This window comes from Scophthalmus maximus, chromosome 13, assembly GCF_022379125.1.
Source record: "Scophthalmus maximus strain ysfricsl-2021 chromosome 13, ASM2237912v1, whole genome shotgun sequence".
Taxonomy (NCBI): domain Eukaryota; kingdom Metazoa; phylum Chordata; class Actinopteri; order Pleuronectiformes; family Scophthalmidae; genus Scophthalmus; species Scophthalmus maximus.
In genome coordinates, this window is record NC_061527.1 from 22,115,274 (window position 1) to 22,140,326 (window position 25,053).

The 25,053-nt window shown below is 43.3% G+C and overlaps 1 protein-coding gene across 3 annotated transcripts in view; it reads left to right on the plus strand.

The window, feature by feature from the left end:
- The window catches only part of sec16b (SEC16 homolog B, endoplasmic reticulum export factor), a 58,417-nt gene extending 33,971 nt beyond the window's left edge, over positions 1 to 24,446 (plus strand). For all 3 annotated transcript variants that reach the window (XR_007031982.1, XR_007031983.1, XR_007031981.1), the window contains one exon: positions 24,258 to 24,446. The gene's annotated coding sequence lies outside the window, so the exon portion shown is untranslated. The remainder of the gene's footprint in view (positions 1 to 24,257) is intronic.
- The last annotated feature ends 607 nt before the right edge of the window (positions 24,447 to 25,053 follow it).

Genomic DNA, 25,053 nt, shown 5'->3' on the forward strand with positions numbered 1-25,053 from the left:
GTGATATAACCCTGGTTATATTCTGTACTGGTTGGCAAAATACAGGTATGTAATGAACAGGTGAGCATACTCTAGAGATTCCTCCACCCGGTCTGCCGTTTTAATAATCAGTGATTACATCAACTTACATTTAAAAATAAGCTATGGCTCAAGTCTGTAGAACTGTGTTGTCTATGGCCTTATATAACCACGTACTTGTTTGTAATGATTTAAAGAAAATTTGCAGATTCCATATTTGCTTAATGGCATGAAACCAACTCGATGGCAACACAATATAAGCCAGAATGTTTTCTGGTATCATCAAAAATTGAATTCAAGATTGCCAGTTAAATATTTGCTCCGAGTCTTTGTTGTTGAACGGCTTACTTGTCATTGCAATTGGCAGTTGTCCGACAACAATTTCAATTAAGGTTGGAGAGGAAAACTTGGCTGACGTCAAGGTTTTTGTACTGCACTGTTCAGAAGAAACCTGGCTCCTCTAAAAACAGGTCTGTCCACGTACAGCTGGTTTCATAACAGCGACTCCGACTACAGCTAACACGGACGTGCATTGTTCCTAAACACAAGTATGTCTGTCTCTCAAGCATCGCACAGCAGTTAGTAGATAGAAATGAGGGTAATGTGGTATGCAACGTTTTCGCTCTTCTGCCCGCAGAGCAACACAAGGATTCATTTCCTGCTTTTGAACCCAGCTGCTCATAATGTTGTTTTCTGTTAGAGAACAGTACTTACTACTACTACTACCTTCTTGTGAAACTGAACCAGTTGAAGTGCGAAATACAGAATGTATTTGCTTTGAAACCATGTACTGTATCTGAATTTATGTGGTCAGAATTCCCCTCTTTGAAATGTCCAGGTAGTTTCAAGTTGTGACATTTCAAAAGGTTTACTCTATTTAACATGGATTTTTTTTAGTATCAAACATGTACATCACAATGTTGCACAAACTGGATCAGTGAAAACCAGACAGCAAATGTAAACACTGACATTCAACTGTTAAACAAACAAAAAAGCAAAATATATAATATAATACATACTATACATACAGTATATAATATAATAAATGATGGTAATGTTACATTGTGCTAAAAATGCTATAAAACATTTGAAAATTGGGACTTCATTAACTTGTAAAATTCAAATTATGACAGCCTTCCTTTGCTTTCCATATGACATTAGACAAGTCTTCACTTCTCTCAATTTTTAACATAATTTTGTTTAAACACTTTTAGGAAATGCTTTAGAGTGGTAAAAAAAAAATATGCACAAACTTGCATTGCAGGTAAAGAAAGAAACACCCGTATTGAAGCATGATAAAGTAATGCCCAGCAAGTCTCAAACTAAAAGCACTTCTCAAGCACTACTGTGAGACAAAAGAGCAGCCGTTGTTTATGAGGTTGTTTGAAAAGCCACAAGGAACTTGACAGGGATCAAGAAAGTACCGTCTCTAAAGAGTTTGCCAAACCTCATATTAGCAGAATACACTTTCACTGTCTTTCTTTTCCATGGCTTTTCTGCTGGCTGACAAACCAGTGAATGAAACAGTGCCAAAACAGGGTGTTGCCACTCTGATTATAGAATAACTCCATGAACCCTGTTTATCTCCTTATGAGAATGTCTGTCATAAGTATATGAAGCATGTGTGGGCAGAACAAAACATGCCGGCATCAAAACTGTGTGTATCTGTTCTTTTTATTTCTTTATTTTAGCGTAGAGCTGCGATACACACCTGTTTGAAAACCCCAGGACACCTATGGTGACATGATGCAAGCCCCTAGATTGTCGTGTGTGTGTGTGTGTGTGTGTGTGTGTGTGTGTCACAGACTGTCCCCTAAAGGGGTCCACGCTTGTATATTTCATCTAACGCAGGCTGTAGGTTCATGTGGACACACAATTGTTCGGCTAAAGTCACAGAAAGACTAGTCTTTCAATCTTCTTGCACCATCTGGAAGACGAACGTCACCACGAGCAGCACGAGATACTGTATGTGGTCAGACAGTGACACCTAGTGGCTGAAAGGCAGAAGAGCAGGAACTGTCGCCCTTCTTCTGTTCTACTAGTTGAGTCCAATGCTGTCACTGTGATTCTGCAGCACTGTGTTGTTTACCATTGTACAACCTGTCACCAGTCATCTATCTAAACAACTCTCTGATTGTTATAGTGTATATGAAAAATTGAAATAGCTGTTGTGTCTGTAGTCAGGATTTATATGAAAAAAACTACTACAAAGTAGTCAGAGAAGGCCGAAAGACTTTTTAATTCCGTCAATTGGATCTTTATCAGCAGTACACATAAAAAAAGATTATTATTATCATCTCAGTGTGATCACCGGCAGAGCTCTTTAGGGTTAGAAACATACACAGTCAGCCCTTTTTAAGCAACAGTGTTTCAATGAAGAATTGTCCGTCTAATATTTTTGTAAAGAACATTTTGTAGTTTGTACTTTCAAGCAGTCATTTTTTTTGTTCCTATATTGATACGGCGTGCAAAACACATCTATTAGTAAATCAAATATATATTTTTTAAATGATAAGAAGAATAATTTACAGCCATAATAATATTCTGCATTTTTTTATTTCTTTATGGCTAAATAGCATTATTAAAACTCTCACAACATACTAAAATATGTAACATCAGCACAGGAAAGCGGCAGGAAAGTGGGAAAAAAAATGTATCCAAGTATCCACATATTTCTTTCATGTCACGTGCGGTATGGTGGACGACCGGTAATAAACACCTGGGTAGAATTCTCACCTGCAGAGACTGGTGATCAAACCCAGCTTTATTTTTTTGTCTTAGTTAACATATTATAATTTTTTATTATCTACATTGGGAGCGAGTCCTCTTCATTTTGCTCCGGCCACTGTAGGTTCTCTTTCATGCTTGGAGGGAGAGGGGGAAGTGAGGGGTATTCAGTTTTTGCAGATGCCAAAAAATCCTTCATACTGAACCTGAAACACTGCAATACTTGCCTCTCTTGGTTCATTTTTTCATCTGCTTTCTCTGTTGCAACAACAAAAATCCCCTTTCCACAAATGCATTTCTTTTTTTTAATGATTTTGGCAAGATTTCCCAAATTCCCATATTCCCAAATTTCCCCATTGTGGGACGAATAAAGGTATATCTTATCTTAAGAATAAATAAACAACCGAATAATGAATTATTCACCTCTCAGGGCTTCTGCACGTACTCTTCCATGCAATGGTTCATTTACCCCTAGTAAAAGTAATAAAAATCCACAATCTATTTTCAAAAGTTTATTGCTGGAAACAAGATCTACAGACCTACTGAAAACATACATTTTTTAAAAAGTTTATGAGCATTGATGGTTTCAGGTTTGAAGTTTGAAGACTAACTTTCCTACTTAATTTATATTTTATAAACATGTTGGACTGAGATTTAAGATGAGCATGAAAAAAGTCTTTACACGCTGTTTACACTTTTAACCACAGGGTGGTACAAGTACTCCACCTACAACAGACAGTACTCTTACTCTACTGAAAACTGATGAGGGCCACAAACGCAGTAAATATGATTTTACAAAGCATAGTTACATCCAAAGTCGATCTAAAAGTTGTGTTTTTACTAGGGTTGTCAGTCTCCACATCCAGAGGATGTTTTGTGCATCCTGTAACATGACTGAGAGGAAGAAGATGAATGAGTCTGTCACCGGCTGAAAATCACATTTGTGATTGTGGGTTTTGTTCCTCTGAACATTTAATGATACATTAGATGCTGCACTTGTGATATAACTTCTGTACACATTTGAACACATTACTGGCCTTGTAATGTGCTTTCTTGTCTCTCTCTCTCTCTCTTTTGGCTTGGAATACTAAATATTTTTTTCCGGGGCAGTGGGGGTTAAAAACCATTAAGTGGGACACATAAAAGAGAGTCAGCCGCATTGATGGTCATTCCACCCCTCAAACAGAAACGGTAATTGGCTAATTTCTGCTCTAGCGTGTGCCATAAAAGCCTCGCCAAACCCTTTTAATTACGCCTCCATGAAAAGACTTGCTTTTGCACATGAAAAAAAAGAAGAAAGAAGAGGTGTCAATTAGAATGCGGAACAATGTTTAACATATCAGAAAATTAATCTACACAGCACTTTGAATTAAAAAAAAAAAGTTTCTCTCCGGAATAACTGGGGCAGGCACGCAGAGAATGCCATTGTGTGTGGTCTAAATGACTCCTTTGTTACCGCCGCCGAAAAGCAATTAAAACAGGGATTTCGAGTGCGGTCGTATTCTCCACAAACCTGTCAGCTGTTATATACTGGAAATAAAAAGGAAAGAAGACGCTCCGTGTCTGCTATCTGCTCAAACTTGAAGCTCGGCCTCATTTATGCCGAGCCCGGGAGTGAATTGGATCCTGAAAGGATAAAGTATGGAGGGATTGGACGCCACATGACAGAGAGCCGGGGCGGATTCTCGCCAAAGGAAGTGCTGTTTACTCGTGTTATTGTTAGGGAAGAGATGAGCTTATCTGATACCTCGCTCTTATTAGTGATGAAGGACTGTGCGGCTTGAATCTAAAAGTTGCCTCAGGCCATGTTTTTTTACGCGGCCGCAGTGTATTTCTCCCCCTCACATCCTCCAGTTACTTCATGGCCGTCTTATGGCGTGATGTTTCCATGGTAAAGATGTATTTTGTGTTACACTGTAAAATAAATAACCACGTGTGCTGGATTTACTCATACCCAGTGACTACATTGTTTCATCTTTATGTTCTCCCGCATATGTCAATGATCGGCTCCGGACAACGACGACCAAATCAGAACCTACAACTGATGAGCTGTGCATGACTAACAGCGGTGCAATTTTCCAACATGTTTCCGGGTCTGATCCGTGTCACGCGGGCCCCTCCGTCTAAATGCCAGCAGCTCACACCCCGGCGAGAGGCCCCCCCCCCCCAGAGGCAGTCGACGCCAGCTCATTTCCCTAAAACACACTCTTTTAATTAAACAAACGGGCATAATAAAGGAGGGGGGGGGGGGGGGGGGGGGGGGGGGGGGGGGGGACGACGACAAGGAGAGGCTCCCGCTATTCCCGCGTGAGGGAGGAGTTCATTAATATTTAGAGACCCTGTGGGCTTCCAGACATTTTTCCCCGGCCTTTGCCAGTAATAAGGCGGAAAGGCTCAGGCGGCACGCTGGTAGTGCACTCGGCTAATGACTGCACTCTTCGCCCTGCTCAGAGGTAGAATCCGACCCTCCCGACTGCACTCAAGGTGCAGCTGCAGTGGGCCCGTCACGTTTGTCCGTTCAATAGGACGCCAAAGTCCAAATTCGCTCGGCTTGGCGCAGCTTAGCACAAAACGCGCAGAGGCAGGGAGACACGGCCAGCACAGCTCTGTCCAAAGGTAAAGAAGAAGAAAAAAACCCGATTAGAAAACTGGCAACACACCAAATCAAATCATGTATGTCTTACATAAAATACAATATTTTTTTTTACATTCGGACAGAGGCAGGCTAGTCGTTGTCCTCCGATTTCAGTGTTTTGGCTCAACATCTCCTGGGCTCCAGCCACATATTGAACAAACATATGAGAGTTATAGCAATCTAATGTATATAATAATTTGTCTGTATAATTTGTCTCTCCGCAAGAAAATTGTTGAATTTCATTGTTGAAAGCTTTCCGTCTTCTATCTTTGTGCTGGATGATTAATCCTGCATCAATTGTCCACGGGCGCCAGTCAAGGTCATTTGGACTTGGCTGTATGACGCCCACGGTGAACCTGTGGAGAAAAGACAAAAGAGAAAACGTACAGAAACGTCCTGCAGTGATCGAATAAGTCTGCGAACAGAGAAGCCGCACAAGGAAACGAAAAACAAAGACGATATCCACACACATTCAGGGGACAGTTCGGTGATTTCAAATTGTGGGGTTGTGTGAGTTACTTATGCGGACGTGTAATTTTGCACTTTTTTGCGGCGTGATATGCTGATCCTCTGCACCGAAAAAACACGTTTTTGCAACAGTGGGCCTCCGACTTCCGCTACTTCCTCTTCTCCTCCGAACTCCGTAGAATGACATCGCTGATCTCCATCTCCACACGGTCACATGTTAACTACGCACGGGTAACTCACACAGGCCCACTTCAAAATCAGCGAACTGTCCCTTTAAGAACTCAATGTCTTCATATTAGCGATGAATCAGACAATTATATGTGACTGGTGTCAGTCGCTGTAACCCACAGAAAGTCTTCTCCGAGCTGTGCAGTTTCCCCTCGGCATTGCCCGGGGTTCGGGTGGCCCTCAGCTCATTGCTTCAAGTCGCAGGAGGGAGCTGCTCTCAAAGAGCTCTGATAAACTCACCGCACTCTTTGCGGCGGCTTTTCTAAACGCAGCCGCATGCGCTGTCAAATCGTCGAAGATGTTCTGTCAATGTGCTCGTGTTCGGTCTGGTTCCGCACACGACGTTGCAGTGCCGTGAGCTCTCAGGGCCACCGTGGACTAGGGAATAGGAGAGAGGTGAGTAGCAGGGCGCGGCAGGGTTCGGAAACCTCCAGGAGAATTCAGAAGTGTGGAAGGCAGAGACTAAACGAATGCCTGAATGACCCTGCCATCCGTTGCTTTTTCTTCTGTGTTTCATTTCAACTTGAGCACATTCACAGGGTTTCAGCAACACGACACTCATTTTTTTGTTGTTGTTGTTCACCTGAGGTATTTTAAGTACCGAATGATCGCCTGAGATTCAGCGGAGAGTTTCTCAAAAATAACACCAGCCATTTCCCCTTCGCCGGGAATGCATTTGATACTTGATCTATCCCCCCTTTGGGGCTCAATGCAACTTCTGAAGAGCTCAACCTGACTCTGATATCAAAGGAGAACCGCTGGGCGCGTTGGGCGGTGCGTTCCATACTGCAGGCTTGTTGCTGCCTCTGCAGCCGTCTTGCCGCTTGTCTCTTAATTGACAGCGAAAGTAGACCGGGACGTTATAGATGGTGGGTGTTATCTGCAGCCTGGCATCCCCTCGGCCCACCACCACGACTCATTTCTCACTTTGGTCGCGGGGCGCTCGGGGCGCGCCGCTTTCTCACAGGCCCCAGAAGTCAGGTGGCCCTCAGCCATTCCAGCTGTCTGTCGGCTGTCACCGTGCATCAGCGTCACGCAGGGGTGTAAAAGACAATCACGCGGTTTCACATGCTACATTTGCCTTTAATTGAGGGGAAACCGTGCACGGAGCCGAGCCCCAAATAGAAAATCTCCAGCAACACTTCTGTGCATGTGTAATTAGCGCCGTAAATCTCCTAATTAGCTTGTTGCGTTGTCAGTGGTTATAGCTGCATCCCAAAGAGGGGGCGGGCGGAGGGGACCGGGCTGTGGTGGTGATGGAGTGTGTGTGTGTGTGTGTGTGTGTGTGTGTGTGTGTGTGGTGGGGGGGGGGCTCCAGCAGATGGCTCCGTGCTGTCTTGCAGGCACACAGTCGTGGAGCGGAGAGGCTGAGGCTGCTGTCAGACATTCCTCCGTCAGGCCACTGCCAGGAGCCCACCGCTGTGCCCCCCCCCCCCCCCCCCCCCCCCCCTTCCCACCCACCCATGCCCCAGCTCTGCCCCCCTCCACCCCAGCAGCCACAGAAGCAGAAGTTAAGAATAGAGGAAGTCTTGTCACATTGCATGTAAAGGCATCCTGTGTTCTGAGGGGTGATACACACTGGAAATAAACATCGCCCCCCCCCTAGTTATTAGACCCTTTTGGTCAGATACTGTCACAGATCTGCACCACATACAGTTGAGTTTAAGTTGACATAATCCAGTGTGGGTCATACTGTTGCATTCCTTTCACTGAACCGAGTCTGAATGCGGCCAGTGGATCGCAGCACCTACGCTTAAATCATTAAAAATTTGGACGCTGTCAAATCTTTTCGGCTTTTCATTCTACTGTATTTGTCAGGGGGAGGGTGGATGAAAATGTTTTAATGAGATGACAAAGATGCTTTTTGTAGGATGAGTGTGACTTATTCAAAAAAAAAAAAATCGAAACACTTAAGATCTGGATGTGCTCCAGTTTTTTGGCATGCGGCGAAATTGTAACGGACAAATTCTGAAAATTGAGACAGAGGCTGTAAAAAGTCCTCCTTTGTCGGTCACCGCCGCCGCACTGCACCTTATTTAGGACAAATCATTGCAGCCGCACCTCAGCTCGGGCGAAATCTGTTCTGACACAGAACAAAAGCAGTTTCGGGGACTTCTTCCTCCTCCAGATGTTGAACTTGATTCGAAAGGAAAAGGTGATTTTGAGGGGGGTTGGGGATGAAAAGGGAGGAGGGAAAGGGGGAATGGCGAGGGCAGCTGCTGCAGGAAAGACAGCAGACGTCGCAGCGCAGTGCCGAAAGGTGAGACTAAAGACACGAGAGCCTGTCAGGGCAGCAGCAGCATTGGGCAACATGGCCTCTTTTTTTGAGGTTTGCTTTGTTTTCCTTCTTGTTTGTCCTATTAAAATCGTCCTTAAAAATAGAATGATAATGAATGACCTCTGCCTATCGCTTAAAATTGAAAAGTCACATGAGGTGATGAAAGAGATCTTAAATGTTTTAGAAAATAACATTTCTGGTGAATAAATGATGTTCATGAGCTTCAATAATGTTTGCTGTTCAGACTTTTCCATAACCCTGTTACTGCACTACAATAGACAAGAGCAGTGATTTACTGCTTTCTGACAACTCTGGGTACGAAGCCGCCTCCGTGCCTGCCCCTCCCTCACCTGTGGTGTCCCATAAGGATCAATTTTAGATCATCTTTTCTTTTCTGTTTACCATTACCTCCACTGGGGCACACATTAAGAGTCTGTCCTCCTATGAAGAATGGCAGCATCAGTTGTTTCCACCCCAGGACAATATCTGTTTATGTTTTAGTAACGAGGCATCGGGAGCCCCTTCTGCATAATTGTGCCCATGATATTAACATGTTATTTTGTCTTATAGTTTTGAAGACAGAAATTTCATGTTTACGCCCTTGACGTATATTTGTCCGACTTCCTTTACAGTTGCTCTGTAAATCTCTAGATGTCAACAATCTCATCGAATTAGTCTGCCATATATGACTCCGAACAAACATTCGACAATCACACAACAACAACTGAAATTCAATCCTTTTTGCAGTACTTACTCCGGTCTATATATGTAAGTGGATTGCTTGCCTCCAGGCTATTCAAATACTACTAATAGGCGTAAGACAATCCCTAGGAAATCTGATCACATCACTTCTACTGTATTCTTGCATCTTGGTGGTTCCAGCCAATCGCTATATTACTCCGGGAGACGGGGACTTTTCTATCCTGCGCATCTCAAACTAGACAAATCTGGCCTCAGTTTTCACAAATCATTTTTATTGGAAATTTTGTTTTCTTTTTTCCCCCTTGCATTTTACATCAATTGCGGATTGATGTCTTTCCTTTCATTTATGTGATCACTGACATTATATTGGGTAGGCCTTATATCTCCATTTTAAGACAAGCAAGTACTAGTGAATACTTATTTCAGTACGCCTTAATGATGTAATGGTAAGTTTGATGTGAATATTATTTTCTGCCAAAGGCACAACTATTACAAAGTGTCAAATGTCAAAAAATGAATACAATTTAAAAGACACAATGTCCTATATATCTCTGATATGGTTTAATTAAATGACGTACAGTGATTGAAAAAGATATACTTTCAATTAAAAGGCTTTAATTGAAAAAGGTCATTTCAAAAACTAAATGTTCCATTAGAAATTCAATTACGTCCCCGAAAAAAAGGAATATAATATAATTCTTCCTAATGGACTCTGGAATGTAATAAGTCGACCAATTAACTATTTTCTATTTGATTTAGGTAGATTTTATGATCTTTGTTCACAATATCAATTACATGGAGTGCTTTGTGTAGGCAATGTTCATAATGACTGCAAATGGCAGAGGAGGAAAAAACCCTTGACTAATTAATGCATCCCTCACCAGCTTTCAATTATAACACAAATCATGCACTAACACACATCTAGGTCAGGATTCTCAGCCTTTGTTCAACATGGAATTTTTATCACAGGATACTTGTCTATTTCAAACTTCAACTGACATTTATAAAGACAATGCAAAGTTAAAAGTTATGTACTACGAATGTACTTGTGTCCAGTTTCAGGTTGCCGTGGTGCTTTACGCGTCGTCGGGTGAATCCTTGCTCTGTCCGGCAGCTTTTTTCACTTTTGACAGGTGTCAATCCATCCGGCGGTTGAGGTCAGCTGTTTTAATGTGCTCACGCTGCGTCCTCGGAAATGAATATTCAGCGTTTAGATGATGTGTGCTTTGCTGTTTGTGCACACTGAAGACATTCATTTGCCGGCAACATTACTGTTTTTTTCATTTCCTCAGTGCATTTATCACCACACAGACCAAAACAGGCTCAAACATTGTGCTGAGAAAATTCATAAAAAAAGGAATTTTTAGAGTGGTTCTGGTTGCTAAAAAAGAGGAGCTAGATGAAGACAGGATTGCTTTTTCTCTGTATATTTGAACAAAAGACAATAGAATCATGCGACCTTGTCGGCTGGATCAGACTGGCTCATGCGGGAGATGTCGTGTTCAGGTCGTCTCAAAAATTTACCAATTGCCAGAAATGTCTTTCCTTTCCTTCCTTTACAGGAGGAATCAGCCGACAACAAAAGGGAATGATTATAGAAAAATATGACGTGTTATAGTGCTGGAATGTAACTAGGTACATTTATTCAAGTACAAATCTGCAAAACTAGCCCTCTAATCTTTTAGGATTTCCATTTTATGCTATACTTTATAATTCTGCTCCCGTACAGTTGGAGGAAAATATTGTACTTTGATTTGTCGATTGCATTTGTTTGAAAGTTAATACATAGCCTGCTTTTCAAGTAAAAAAAAAAAAATAGCTGATAAAGATCCAAATGTATTAGCTCTAGCAAAGCGTCCCCAATTACCCAAGTCTGTACGTGCTTTTCAAAAATTGTTTCAATATTTTCCATTTGATCTATTGAAGTTATAATTTCGGTAATGAAACATGCTTGTGGGTGAATTGGTGAATGTGACAGAACAGTCACTAGCGGGTTTCCTTTAAAGGTGCATGTCACGTGCAACACTGGTGTTGTAGAAAGATTTATTACAAAGTATGTCAGACAAAGTATAGTTCCGTCCCGTTGATGAATCCATGGGTTTGGTCAGTCTCTAAGTTCATTTTTTGCCTTGTCTCTCCTGACATGAATCTTCACCCACAACCTTCACTTTAATATAGTGGACGACACAGTGATGCACTGTCAACCAGAGCCGAAAACAATTGGTCACTTTTGACGTCAATTTTGAAGCCAAAATGTCCCCAACTCCCCACGTTCCATTTCCTCAAGCGATGAACTTCTTGCTTTTTTCCCCTGTTTTATATGATTTTTTTAAAAAAGCATTTTATCCCCCACATTTTTTTTTGAGAACTGTTAGAACAAGCGATTATCTGATTAATTGATAGTGAAAAGATTTAATTTTTGCACTTTCGCCTCGTTTGTAAGACAGCAGCGCTGCTTGTTTTCCAGCAGGGGGCAATATTAACCAGGGAGGGAGGGGGAAGCACAATGAGGAGGGGTTAACTTGAATTAAGGATCTGTTACTTCAAACCAAAAGAGTAGAATGAAATCATGTGTTAAATGATATCAATTAAACTCTGTTCCATCACCAAAATAATTTAAAAAAACATATATATGATGTGATGAGTTGGAAAATAGCCCAACCAGTAACTGCTTCTGATTATAAGATGCAAAAATACAATATAGAATAGCAATAAACTGCTCCTTAACATCGAGAATCCGCCTCAAATGTACAACTGCTGCTGCTGCAGAGTGAAGACTGCTTCAGATGTCCAGCACAATGTGAACTAGGGCTGCAACTAACGATTATTTTCATAATCGATTAATCTGCCAATTATTTTCGCGACTAATCGATAAGTTGTTTGGTCCATGAAATGTAAAATGACGATTGTGTTTCCCAAAACCCCAAGATGATGTGGTATTTTTCGTCCACACACCAAAGAGGTTTAGTTAACTGTCACAGAGGAGCAAAGAAACCAGAACATATTCACATTTAAGAAGCTGAAATCAGAGAATTTTGGATTTTGGTAACCGATTAATCGGTTTATCAAAATAGTTGGCGATTAATTGAGTAATCGATCACTAATCGATTAATCGATTAACGGTTGCAGCCCTAATGTAAACAAACTTCATGGGCAAGAGACACTTTGACACCAGATAAACTGATTGATGCAGCACGAGATCCAACTTTATTACACGTTTATTGTCAAACTCCCCCCTTTTATGGAAATGTGCGTCGTTTGAAAGGCAACACATTACACACACACACACACACACACACACACACATGCACAGTGCATTATTTCACAGCGCTTCTTGAGGCAAGGAGGAGTGAATCCGCCACATGAGCAGTGGATTGTTATCGCTGCATAATGTTTTTCCACCTTCGTAGTTGCAGTGAACGTGTCAGTGCGATTATTCAGGATTGTTAGCGAGAGCAGCAGAAATCCAAAACACCACACAGATTTCGACACAGGTGTAGGAGACGGGGCTGGGAACAAAGGAAGACCTGAAAATTACACTACCATCAGTATTTTTTTTTGATGATGCACTTCTCTTCATTGTTGCCGTGGTTTTAATTTTTGCCTTCCGATATACTGCAACTGCCCTCTTAACAGAGAAAGTGATTTATTATATTTAGTAAGTCCTGCTATTAAGTGCAAATGTGTGGTACTTGTATAGTTCTCAAGTGTTTGAATGTTATTCTGCTTTATACCTCTACCTAAATATAGTACTACTCTCATTCCACTTTCATGACAATTATTTGACAATTAGGTTATTTAACAAACTACAATACGTCTTCACGTTACCACAACACTGCTGCTACAACAACAACAACAACATCTTCATTTAAACCATATTTCCATCTCATTAAATATGATGCAAGTTTTATCGAGGAAGGTTTCATGCACTGTTATCACAAGCTGCACGAGGTCCAGCTTGACCTGCTGCAAATGTTAAATGCTGCTTACTTAATGACAATAATTCTAATTCATTTATATGATTCACTTTATATTTCACTGATAATACTTCTGTATTGCAAGACTTTGACTTGTGCTGGAGTCCTTTTGAAATCTCAGTACTGCTCCTTATTCAAAGGATCTATTCACTTCCCATTCCACTGCCTCTAACCTGTCTACTGTATGGGGATATTTTGACACACACAAACACACAGAATTACTTAAATAATTGACATATTGGGAGTAATGTTTGAAAATAAATATTTGGATGATGACATAGAAATCCCTATTTGAATGTTTCTTGTTGGTCTCTGTTCAGCCTCTGAGGCTTCTGCGTCCCTGCCGGGCTACGGAGTGTCTGTCGGAGTGAAATTGTGGAGGGAGATTAAGAACTCTGTGGTCGAGCGTGTGTGTGTGTGTGTGTGTGTGTGTGTGTGTGTGTGTGTGTGAGTGAGTGAAGGGTTGAAGCAGCAGCTGGCCGAGGTTTTCTCTCCGTGCACCCGCCTTGGGGAGCCCCCACTCCAGCTGTGATTGATGCGCTCCTGTTGCTGACCGTGCAGAGGCCAGAGCACAGGGACCCGCCGAGGCTGATGTTTATTTGTGGTCAGAAACCACCTCGGTCAGGGGGTCCTGGTCATCAAACATCTTAATCCTCACAAGCGCAAGCTCTGGGTCTGGTTCTCTCCTCGGGAAAAGGGCACATCAAGTTCCCCTCTTTCTTTTCTTGTTTTGCAGTTGATTGTTGTACACTGAGCTCAGTCTCTGCTCATTGGTTAGTTGTTTGTTACCATTTTATGGAACTGTGTTAGCCCATGTTGTTGCCTCGTTGTTCTTGCCTATGTTGTTGTCCATGTCGTTGCCTTGTTGCACTGTGTTCATGTTCTAAAAGATATATACTTTGGAAAAAGGACATTTTCTGCGTTTGAAATTCTCTCCACAAGAAAAGTGGGCGTTTGGAGAAAGCTCGCGCGCCTTGCTCCGAGGGAGCCAAGCATAACAGAAGACATCGGAGTCTAAACACTCGGGACTTATGTTTCCGTGGGAGAGTGGGAGAGTGCCAAATACACTCACGTCTCTTTGATCAGGGTGGACGTCGGGGCTCTGGGGCGCAGGATGAAGAATGCTTTTTGTATGTGACATTCTGGAGCACTTCAAGGAAATGATCGGTCAAAGAGCAATCAACAGGCGAGGCCTGAGCTCCATGCCCAAATCCCTGCGGGGCTGTGAAGGTAAAGCCACGAGGTCTGAACTCGGCGGGGGGGTAGGTGGTGGTGGGAGGGAAGACGAGCTCGGCCGGAGGAGCCCCGGAGCCTTACGTTTTTTTGGCGAACATAAAAAGCTAGTGCTTATGATTTGTAATTATTCAGTTGAGCGCACGTGGGACATAATGGGGGGGGGGGGGGGGGGGGGGGAATCATTTCATTGAGATCCAGATTATGACAAAACAGACTTTTGGTCGTTCTGCTCAGCATTGAAAAAAGAAATAAACCTGCCAGAAAATCTCACATATGGTTTAAATAAAATCAAAAATCAACCCGATTTTTTCTTTAACAGATACAGGGGAGTGCACGAGAGGCGTCGTCCCTCTTTGTATCACCATCAATGATTAACTCAGTGTATTTTACTCATTACAACAAAAAAAATTCTTTACTTGAGTTTTTCAATTTGATATGTTAATATTGTAATTTGCCTGCACTTTATATTCATACTCCACTAATTTTCAAAGATAAATGTTGCTGTGGTATCTTTATCTCCAAGTAGCAATACAACAATAAAGAAAAACTACGTTACAAAAAAAGTAAATTTGGGAAAAAAAATTGTAATCTTTTATATTACTGGAGTTACTGTATCAGTAGCATTTTACTATTGTGGTTGGTTATGGTTGACCTTCAATGGAGTACATCAGATTCTATCAGCTCTCATTAATAAAGTAATTACAAAATGAAGTCATAACTAAAGAAGTCAAATACTGGTGGAGTAAAATTACTTTAAAAATAAAGCAGAAATATTTGTGTACTTTACTTTAGTAAAACTAATTGTTCACTTTGTGGTTTTTCCTACTTTGACTGGAGACAATGATCTGAGGACTTTGTATGTAGAGCATCGACGCCTGCGCTTGTTGTTGTTGTTTTTAATAGAGACCTGCCTTACTGTACCTCTCTCATTCCACATTACACCACCAGGTTAATGCTTGACTTTTAAAATGAACAACCCCTACAGATATACATGCTCCTGAGGTTAAAGGCTTGATGTGCAATTGGCTGCTGGCTACAAAGTTCAAGTCCAATCTCGGAGCCAAACAGAAAGATGCAGCCAAAGATTTTTTTTAGAAAAAGCAACCCTTCTTTTTGCATATTTGTAGTTAAAAGTGAAGATAAATATGCTCTTGCTTGTTTTTTTTGCCTTTGATTGCGTGGACAGGGTGATGGCGAAATAGATGCAAAGTGTGTTTTATCGATCGCCATTCCCACTGTGCAGTGATGCTGTGCGGTGACGAGAGATGATGCACATCCTTCCAGGTCGAACTGAAGCCTCCCCCGGTTCGGGATGCCAGAGTGTGACAGTGACGCTCTCGTCGCAGTGTCCAAAACATTCAGTGGATTACCAGGAATAATAAAACCAACACCCGGCACTTTAAAACGGGATGTGCCTATCTGATGCAAGGTGGGGAGATTGATCTCCCATAATGCTTTGTCTTGATGTGACAATGAGAAATGGCCCCAGCCAGCGACATGTCAATATCAGGGCCGGGGATGCACCGACGCTCCTTGGTTCTTATTTAATCCGGTTTTCTTTAAGATGATAGCTCTTGTTACATTTCCACTGCCTGTCTGTCAGCTTGACATCGCAATATTCCCCCTCTCCTCACTTTCCTGCTCAGTTTCATTTATTTTAAAATGCCATTTCACACACGGCTGACTTTAACAAGGCATTATACAGCACCGGGGGAAGGTCTGGGAGATAGAATTGTGACAGATACAACATTTTTCACGGTGGAAATACAGAATATTGTAAACAGCGGAGTGTATAAATATGGCAGAGCTCAGAGGGGGGAGAGCTGCTCGTGTATGTATAGGTGTCATTCAGTCTCAGGCCCTTCCCTGTGGAAATAACGGCCGCTCTCGAGGCTCCACATGCAGCGTTCAGGGTTCACGGGCGACAGCGGCGGCAATTATTCAGGCTTACATTTATCGGAATGCAAACGTCACAGGATTACGAGATTACAGATTCTATAGTATCGACTAGGCGTCGTTTAGTCACAAGGGGGTTATTGGAAAGCCATAAAGTAGGTCACGGGGGCAAATGGTGTATATGCAAATAGGCAATTTCAGCAGCAAACAGCATGTGACGTGCTGTATTTTTTCCGCCTGTCAAAGTGCAGCCCGTCTCTCCTGACCACAGAGACGCCGAGAATGTACGAGTGAACAGTTTTTGTGTGTGGTCCATCCTACGAAACAAGAAGTGTATACATGCATATTGCCAATGATGATGGATCAGGGTAATGACAACCCCCCCGTGTAATTCCAGGGGATAAATCCTCCACCTTGATATTAATGGTTTGGTGTCTTGGCCCCTGTCTGCTCTCTGGGTGTGCGTAACCACTGTGAGAGTGCAGTGACAGGCGAGGTGTAGTGTGCTCACCGCGCCCGCCGCGATGCAGCTGTGGGTGAAACATGCCGTGGCTGACATATCAGTGATGTTTATTAAGAGACGAGTCTATCAGGCCTCATAAGCCAGTTCTCGCGGGCGGCAGATCTTTTGTTTCTTCCGGAGGGTGTCATCAATCTTGCGTGGCTGCGCTCTCCTGAGCGCTTGATGGGAGATCACGGAGACCCCCCCCCCCCCATCCCTCCCATCCGCAGTGGGTTCAGTGGTGGAGGCAGGTAGACGGTGTACACACACACACACACACACACACACACACACAGTGAAGTCTGTATGCTCTGCAGAGCACCACCATCCTAGGATTGAAAACACAGAGGGAGGCTCTATTGTAGACATGACACTGTAATCCTCTGTGTTACTGTGGGATAAGCTTACCAATAAAAAAAAAATATATCCAAAAAACAGTATTTATGTTTTTGTTTTGACACAGAATGAGGACTTCCCATTCAGTATCTGCACCTGTTTTATATTCATAAAGCATACACCATATGTATTCATTTTCACCGCGGCTGTAACCTACACTGGAGATTTTATTCTAAATATATGACTTAAATCTCCCGGGCTGCTGTCTGTGTGAAGACACCACAGGACTGTCACCATTAAAGAATAAAAAAAAAGAAAAAAAAGAAGCAGATTATGAGCTCCAGTATTCATTCTTGACCTGCTAATGAAGATCATGTGATGTGATGGAAGGCCCCTTTGTCTATTTGCACTATTTTCGAACAGCATTCAACGTGCCAATGTGGTATATACGAAAAAATGTAGAAGGAGCTAAAAAAAAGTCTAAATGTCACAAATGTTACACTGTTCAACTTCTGTTGCAAACTGCTCACAACCCTGACCGATTCATCTTCACCACGGTGAGAGTGGTTAGGGATTTGCCACACGGTTTGAGAGGACAACATACTCGATCTGGGAGTAATGTCATGACTGGAGCGCACAAAAAAAGAAAATAAATTACAGATTCGAACTCGCGCCAGCGGCGTGACCTGCGGGGGTCTGGGACTGGATCCCTCGCAGACGTATTCACATTTAGTTTTTTCAACCATTTTCTTGAGTTGATCCTGAACTCCTATGTACAGAAGAGTATTAGGGCCAGGCATAAGGAGAAAAATGAGTGGAGTAAGATCTTTTTTATGATGCATTTCCAGAATAAATTCGACGTGGCTATTTTGACCTTAATCTCGACATTTCCACTTCATTCTCAACATTTTGACTTAATTCCCTCGACATTTTTAAATAAATAAAAAAGAATCTTCCCGCTCATCCGTTTCTCCTCATGCTTGGCCCTAATACTCCTTCTGTACGTACCTTTGTGAATTAGACTGCAGTATTTTTTTCAGGCGGTCCAACAGTTCTTACATTAATAAGAAAACACATTAAATCTTTAAAGCAGGCAGCATGGAATGTGCTCTTTTATAAACACAAGCATCACATATTATTCATTTAATGTCATGATGCAGGCTGGACCCGGGAAAAAGTAAATCTAGTGGTGAAATGTTTCCGCGGTGCGGGCCTGCAGAAAATGTGTGTCTGTCCTTTAGGGCGAAATTGATGGACTTGGATGAAAAGAAGTGCCCCCTCTGCACCAGCTAAAACCAAATGAAAGTAGATAACGGCGCTGACTTGAAGCCTCCTGTAATGTCATAACTTGTATGTAAATCTCCGCGGCCGGGATCGTAGACCTTCATTAAGTGCAGTTTAGTAGATTTATGAAGTGATCTCTGCAGAAGTCCTTTGTAGACGCAGTTCACTTTAGACCTGGACATGATGAATATACTCCGCTTGGCTCCGGCTCGACTGCTGAATCTGAAATTGGTGCTGGCCAGAGAACACCGCGTGTTTCCAGGGCTGGATGGAGCACTGCTGTTTATTCTCCGACTCCACTCCTCTGCGCTGACCTTTAGCAAAATATGCCACCACTCCTGCAAAGGGCATTCATTCCTTTAAGTATTTTTTCTTCTTGCCATTGCGATTCTTTTACAGTCTCTGCTGCTAAAACGCAGTTACCTTTTGTCAAGAATATTAGCCGTGTAGCATTACGCAGCTCTCAGTGCTTCGGTTCTTATCGCAGCATTCAATCAGGCCACATAGGAAGGTTGGGTCGCTCGGCCCTGATTGCTCGCCCCTCGCCCAATGAGGATGAATTTAAGGGATCGTTTCATGCTAATTACTTTTTCAGGATGATAATCCACGCAATAAACTGCAAAGGGGCGCCGGGTGTCTGCAGGGAAATACCCCCCCCCCGAATGAAATAAAACACCAGTTCATTTCTGACTGGAAAACTGTACATCCTAGAGAACAGAATACAAACTGGTGCCTGGACAAAAAGACGGCGAAGAAGTTTGAATCAATATTTCCTAGTAGACACGCTGATGCTTAAACTAACAATGACCCGTGTTGAATGAGGTCCAAAGCATTGTGTGTTCAGGTGTACGCAGTAATTGAATTCTCTATTGAAAAGACTCCCTCTGATTAAACGAAAGAATGGAAAGGAAAATGCAATCAAGGACATGGTTGGTCGGGACAAAGAGTTACCCTCAAAGTTTGCCATCAGAGTTATTTTGATTAATGCGCGACGGCATTTCCTCAAAACGGAGCCACGCGGCGCAACGTCATGGAAGATTTTCCGTTTTGCAAGCATGGGGGTTTGTGGCTCTTTCTTTGTGGTGCACTGTTCAACTGTTCTTCAAGTTTTTGTTCTTCCGAAAGTACATATTTGTGCGCAACATACCGCGGATGTGCCGTGCTCTCATTCATGTGTGTTTATAGCTGCCAGGTGGTGTATTGTGTTAATAGACAGATAAAAATCAGCGAGGAAATGGCCCTCCCAGCGCTGACCCCTCCACCACCCCGGCTCTATCTGTCAAGCTGTCCTCCCTCTGACTTTTCACCCTCTGATCCCCATCTCCTGCTTTGGAGTAAGAGAAAACAGACCAGCGCCACATTGCAAGTCGTTTCGAGAATGCTGCACAAGATGCCTGGAAACACAGACCCGCTTGGTTGAACTCATACTGTACAGGCGGGTCAGGCAAATACAGAGGAGTAATGTCGGCTCGAGTGAAAGAGCGCACATCGATTGAAGTGAGTCAGACTTCAGTTAGACTTTAAGTTCTGGGGCTCCTTTCAGACAAGAACTGAATCACCCCCCCCCCCCCCCCCCCCCCCCCCCACCACCCACACACACATAAAGTAAAAAAAGTAAAAACGCGTGCGCGTGCGTCGATCCGACCAATAAGGTTTCAAGTGCTGCCCCCCCCCCCCATTTGAAGTACACGAAAAAAAAGGTTGAATGATCGTGCTCAGGGACACGATTCAATAGAGTAACTTTCGTGACACTGGGCCCGAAAATCCGTGAGACCAGGTTGCACTGCGCGGGTTACGAACGCTGATTTAAGGGGTAGTTTCCCCCCCCCCCCCATTTTGGGCAACAGGCACACATGACTTTGGTTACAGAACGTACTGATATTTAGGCTGTATGCACTGTATGTTGACCATATTGGGGTCATCCCTACGTTCCCTCAGCCCTATGCTCCCTCATTTTTTATTAAATTTCCCCCGCATCGAAATTAGGCCCGATGTTAGGGTGAGGGTGAGGGAACACAGACACGCTCCCACAATATTAACCTCAGGTTAAGATTTGAAGTTCAGCGTGAAATACATCCAAAGCCCTGGAGTCACAGACAGGTCTCGTTGGGCCGTTTTTGATATGACACCCGCAGCGACATTGCACAGTTTTAGTCAGAACCGATTATCCATACAACAAGTACAACACTAATGTAGGGGGCACTATGACCGCAGACCGGAGAGAAAAAACCCAACTTCCTCTAACAAGTTTGACGCAACATGCAAACAAATGACATATCAAGGATATTCTTTGCAACAACAACAACAACAACAACAACAAAAAACTCATTTTAATTTCAATTTTACTTTCCAAAGAGCTGCAGTCTTGAAATTGGACGCCGAGGAATAAACAATGCATTGCAAGGTTTGTTATTCACGGGGTGCATAATGTGTAGGTTAGAATGTGATTTGATCTGCGCAGTACATTTTTTGCTAATCTCGCCCCCCCCCCACATGCCCTCCACTCCTTGGGTATAATCTCTGTATCAGTTGCGGACATAAAAAAAACTGCTGTGATAAAATACCGGGGCAGGAGAAAAAAGTAGGAATAGGTTGCCGTGCTGATTGCTTTTCCCCCTGCCCGTGTGTGTCAGATAGTGATCAGCGAGAGAGTCCTGAGTGGGCCTCATCCCGGACCGTCTGCTGCGTCTCATTCTTCTGGCTGAGGAGCAGCAGCAGGACTGAGAGGATGCCTTGACGGCTAAGGGAGACCTCTCTTTTTAAACCCCCCCCCATCTGATGGGACAGGCACAAAGGAGCCAATCACGGTTCTGCTGATGTCGGTATATTGGAGACACACACGCATTATGGGTTTACCAGGTGAGAGGAAGTAAAGGTGAGAGGCGGTGGAATCAGACAGGCCGCACTCACCCCCCACCCCCCCCCCCCCCCGCGCCCCTCCTGGGGATTTCCACTCTGCTGTTCCCGTAAACTCGCGGGCGAGAAATATGGCGTCCGGAATTTCATTATGTTCCCCCTCTGCTGCTTCCGCACTTCATTAGGCGGCAGCAGCGATGAACGGCCGGGTTGATTTGCTCCGATGAAAGAGTGCAGACATCCTCGTTCACAGTCTCACGTTTTGTTTTTCAAGCAGTAGCAGTTAACGCGCTTGTCTGTTCCATGTTGCCTCTGGCTCCTCGCGCGGAACAGCGCCGGCAAACAGGTGGATCAAGCGCCTCTTCTATTTGAGAGCAGGATGGTGTATATGGGACTGGTGTTATTATAATAGAGGAGCATGCTACAAGGTGCATCGGCGTTTTGTTTTTTTTCTCTGAACAAATAAAGAGCTCCAGAGAGAATGTAATAAAAGTACCAAGTACTTGTTGGTACAATCACTGAAAACTGGTTTTGTCCATTGGTGGCATTTGTTGACATCAGGATGAATGAATATAGAATATCGCCAGACTCATCCTTTGAAGAACTTGTATTAAATATTTTGTGGCTTTTTGGAACCTTATACTAGGTTGCGCGATGTACAAAGAACACTCGGCCGGGACATTATTAGGTCTAACTAGTTAACCGTAATAGTGTCTAATACAACAACTCCACAATAAATCCTTTACCGAGGCTATAATGTTCAGTTTCTGTTGAAACTTTGGAGGCTCCAGTTTGTGGTGCTGTTGAACTCCTTTATCCACCCAAGTCAAATCAATGAAGGTACACACCTCTCTGTATAATGCAACACAGTTCAGTAGCACCACAAACTGCACGTTCGGAGCTGTTGTATTAGTTTCTGCTCGGTGTACCCAATAAACTGCCCAATGAAATATGTGTAAGTTGTGTAATTTGAAAGGGTCGCTTCAGCCAAGTTACAAAACTTCTAGTGGTATAGATATAGTACAGATAGTTTTGGTCTATCTGCACTATAACAATGTAAGACAATTGTACAGGAGTAACAATGTCCTTTACACTCGGCAAACCACAGCCTGCTGAAGAAAAAGCCCGCGGATTACTCAGAGCAATGGTGAATATGTTTTCTGGAAATACATCTTACTGTGTCACAAATTAAATTGCATTCACTTCATATCGGGATTGAGGTACAAATACCTGAACCTGGGTAAATATAATTGCACAACTAACACAAATGTTTTTTGTAATTTGAGTGAACTAACCCTTTAATCATCACATATCATTTATTAGCCTATTTTATTTCATTATTATTATTATTATTATTCTTAGTAGTAGTAGTTCAAGTAGTAGTAAAAGTAAGACACTATTAATGGTATGAACAGATTACTATATTCACTTTAGAAATTGTGATTGATCTGTTTTTCAAATACTGCTATCGCAATTTTGTGACAAAAGGAAAAAGAGAAAAACTGAATTTCCCCTGGTTTTACACTGTCATGACTGAATACTTCAACACGTTCACTCCCGGCCGCGTCCACGCTGCCTCAGAGATGGAAATATCGGGGCCGAAGCATCTCGGGCGTGATGTGCCTATTAGATTATTCCGGAGAACCAGACAACGGAGCAGGGAGAGGAGGCAGCGGAGAGGGTGGCCGACCGGGAGCAAAGCCTCTCTGAGCGCTGGCAATCAGGTGATATTAGGCCCCACCAGTCAGAAGCAGCAGCGAGGCAGACACAGCTCGGTGTTAGCCGCACATGTGTACATACACTCGGCCGTCATCGCAGACACAATAATGGAAAACCAGATACCTTATCAAGCTCGACTGTCAGGCTGGAGGTCGAGCCGCAGAGATTAAATGTGGGATATGTGTGACGGTGCGATGCATGAGGTCGGGTATCAGGCTGGGAGGAAGTGTGTGTGTGTGTGTGTGTGTGTGTGTGTGAGTGGGGGATAGAGGGGGTTAGTTGCAACTTCCTGAGGTTTAGTTGCACAAGAGTCCCAACTGTATTGTGTCTGCTTTGTTACAGAGACAGTGCGGCATGGATTTGTTCTCTCTATCCTTCTGGGAGATCCTTAGAGTGTTTCTTGATTGATGCTGGTGATCCACCCACTCCGGCTTGCTAATGAGAAAAGCCCTGAGGACACAGAAATTCAGCAGACATTACTCCCTGACCTTTGCGAGGTTTGCTGGGGACGCCGCGGCAGAAAGGCGTCCATGCAGCCGCGGCGTCGCACACACGCGCCGGGCTCCCCGGGGCACCGCTCAGGGGACGGGGGGGGGGGCAACACTGGGGAGCCTCGTTATGCGCGCGCCATCAAAACGAATCAGGCTCCTTACGCCACCACTTCCTCTCAGGCCCCCACTGTGGGCTGCAGGGTGAGTGTGTGGAGGTAATGAGACCATGGCGCTCCGCAGCCCCCGCCGCCACCTCCACTACGAGACACTAACAACTACCGGTGCCCCCGGGGATGTCCGTGAGATAGGCAGTGAGAAAAAGAAAGAGTGAAATGGGGAGGGGGGAAAAAAATAAAAAAAAAGAGCGTGAGAGAGAAAGAGTGAGACCAGGCAGTCTACCTAACCAGCTGAAGTGGAAGTTATCCTTATGAAGTGTGTGTGTGTGTGTGTGTGTGTGTGTGTGTGTGTGTGTGTGTGACTCATGCACTGCCAGGGGTTTTCAGAGGTCTTGAGGGAGCTGTGCCAAGTTGTGTGGAAGTTTCTCCTGTTGCCAAAAGGCGCTGAGCAGTCCAGCCCTCCCCCCTACAGTCACACAGTCTGAATCCTTGTCAATGTGCACACGCAGTCATCGAACACACTGCACGATGTCATGAATATTATGCAGAATTGCCCGCATCTGCTTCAGTGCTAGCTCTCTAGATGAACTGGTTGAGAGCAATGGCTGTCTTCGTTTATTGGTTCCGCGAAATGTCTGCAACTGGGACCCCCCCTCCCAAAAAAAGAAGAAAACAGAGGATTTACTAATCGCTGCAAAGATGCAAAAAGACAATCAGCACACACATTTCTGGCAAAAAAAAACAAACCCCAACAACCTCAGACCCTAAGCTGTTTCTCTCCCTAACAGATAATGCAGGAGTGTGTCAGTAACAGGCGTGATTACTTCAAGGCTCCACTCTCTGAAGAAAGCCTCGGATGACCTGCAGATCTGCCAAAACGACGGCAGCTTGTTTGTCCACAGTATCACTCCACCTACGAAGAACAATATCCTCAATGGGTCCTTGTTTGTTCTGGAATAAAATAAGAGATAAATAGAGATTCTGCCTAATTGTTTTATTTGATGAGCTAAAGCTAATACTGTACATGTTGGTAGACATTCATTGTAGTGTGTGGCTTGGAATATCAAGTTCTTTCAAAAAGCCTCAATTTTTATAACTTTGAAGCTACAGTGTGTAATATTTAGAAGTCATTCAGAACTCATTCACAGAAATTGAATATATTGTCCATGACTGTGTTCATATATATATATATATATGTATATATAATGCAACAAAGAACCAATGTTTTTTCATGAATTTTCAGCGCTGCCGGAAATGGAATCAGCGGTGCGCCACCATAAAGTGTCCCCTGTCGGTTGCTCAGTTGGTTGCGGTTTGCAACTTTACCACCAGATGCCGCCAGAAGAGTACAAAAATTACACACTGGGGCATTTAATTAATTATTTTATTTAAAGACAACAAAATCCCAGGTGAATCCAATTTAACCCACAATTTACCAATTTTTTTGTAGCTATTGTTTTATAAGTAATTAGTGTTGGCTGAACATATTGCTTTAGAGACTGAACTATGTATTTCAACAGAGACTGCTTATGTATAGGGCCCAGAATTAGGTGCTGCTAGACCCCTGCCTACAACCATAGCTCA